Below are 2,263 nucleotides of genomic sequence, written 5' to 3' on the forward strand. Positions count from 1 at the left end.
AGGGCAGTATTGCATGTCACCTTCGCTTGAACTTTTGCAATATAGATACCACGTACAGTTTAAAGGATAAAATATCTATAATCTTTTTTCCTTTTCTTTTACTATTTTTCCTTTCAAGATAGTGGCGCAAGAAACGTATCAGCATTCCAACTCTTACACAATCCTTTTGTATGAAGTGGATGCGAACACTGCCCATCCTCACTTGGAAGTTGAACTAGGTACTCTCTTATGGTAGTCAAAAATGCTAACGAACACGTGAGGAAATATTGTTGGGTCTGGTTAATAACTGGATGGTGACCATCTAGAAAAGACAGTCTATCCCCCTTCAGTTCTTAAACCCATTCCAATTACACCCCCTTTCCATTACTCCCCCCTATCGTTCTTTATTCTCCCCTTGCGACCAAACCACAGCAGACGTTCTTGACAATTAAAGATGTAATTCATCTTTGTCAAACTTCTTTGCTAGTATACAAACACACACACACACACACACACACACACACACACACACACACACATATATATATATATATATATATATATATATATATTATATATATATATATATATATATATATATATATATTATATATATATCTGGTCGATCACCTAATCAATCTTATATACACTTATAAACGGTCTTACACACGCAAGTATGCATACACAGTTACACACACGTATAAGTCGGTCGTAGCAGGGGTCAAAGACTTTTGCAGCTCCATGAAAAACCACATTGCCCTGGTTGTTATTTGGGTTTTCTGCTACAGCTGGACTAATGCTGTACGAAACTCTCCAAGACACCACCAGCACCCATGAAACTCTCAGCCGCGACCTCATGAAACTTTCAGCGACGCGCCGGTGGCGGCCTGAGTTGTTGGCACTATAGCGTTGCCAGACGCAAGATCACAGGTTAAATTTAATCTCAAATAAAATAATAACTACTGAGGTTAGAGGGCTGCAATTTGGTGTGTCTGATGGTTGGATGGTGAGTGATCAACATCCCAATTTGCATCCATCTAGCCTCAGTGGTTTTTAGGATCTGAGGGTGGACAGAAAAAGTTCGGACGGACAGACAAATAGCGATCTCAAACATTTTTTCTTACAGAGAACTACAATGAAAAATCCGAAGCATCTATAGGGATGAAATCATAAGAGATCTGCAATGTCGTCCTATTTAAACTCCAGTCAGAATTTCAGTCGTAGTTTAAATCTTTGTGTATGTACAAACACGCTAAACTTCCACAAAAGAGAAAGCAAATGTGTACATCTAAATGTATAACCAAATGACTGAATGAACGCGGCCGAACCAAAGCGTTTCGACAACAAGCGTTTGCAGAGCAGTTTCTTTTAACATGAAATTTTACCTTCAGAACGTCACCTTCTTCCCCCACCACCCCCACCCCCCCTAGAACGTATAAAACCCCTTCGCCTTTCCCCCAGTGGACGTTTAAATCCGTGCGTTTAGGCGCCGGGGCTAAAAGAGAATGAGAGAAAGAGAATCAGAGAGAGAGAGAGAGAGAGAGAGAGAGAGAGAGGTCAGGCCACTGCAGGCATAATTGCGTTTCTCCCCCTTTTCCTATATACTACGCTGATAGCGGGTTTAGTCTCATACTTTTTTTTTTTTTTCTTTTTAAACATTGTTCCCCCCAAAACGCACACACACACACATACATACATACACATACACACACACGCGCGCACGCACACATAACCTGCGGTCGTAAGTTGTGTTTCTTAAATATATATATTTTGCTTTTCGCTATTTTTATCCCCTGCATTATATAAACATTCGGAGGGACAAGGGAGACCTCCCGTGATTAACTGGGTTTACCCCCGAAGGTCTCTCTTCTCTCTCTCTCTCTCTCTCTCTCTCTCTCTCTTTTTTTTTTTTTTTCTCTCTCTCTTTCTCTCATGCTTTCCTCTCTTTTCTCTTTCTCTCTCTTTTTCTCTTTTCCTTACTTTTTTTTTTTACTCTTCCTTACTTTTCCTCTCTACTCTCTCTCGCTTACTTTTTCTTCTCTCTCTCTCTCTCTCTCTCTCTCGCTTACTTTTCCTTCTCTCTCTCTCTCTCTCTCTCTCTGTCATTTCCACTGAAAATTCTCTTTTTTCTGTTTAACCATTATGTAGTATTCCAGCGATTTCATTTAGCACTTCTATCTTCATCGACAGATTATTATGATATCCATATTTATCATATATATATATATATACAATATATGTGTGTGTGTGACCTTGAGTGTGTATAAACATACTATATATATAT

Source organism: Macrobrachium nipponense, chromosome 31, assembly GCF_015104395.2.
Source record: "Macrobrachium nipponense isolate FS-2020 chromosome 31, ASM1510439v2, whole genome shotgun sequence".
NCBI lineage: Eukaryota > Metazoa > Arthropoda > Malacostraca > Decapoda > Palaemonidae > Macrobrachium > Macrobrachium nipponense.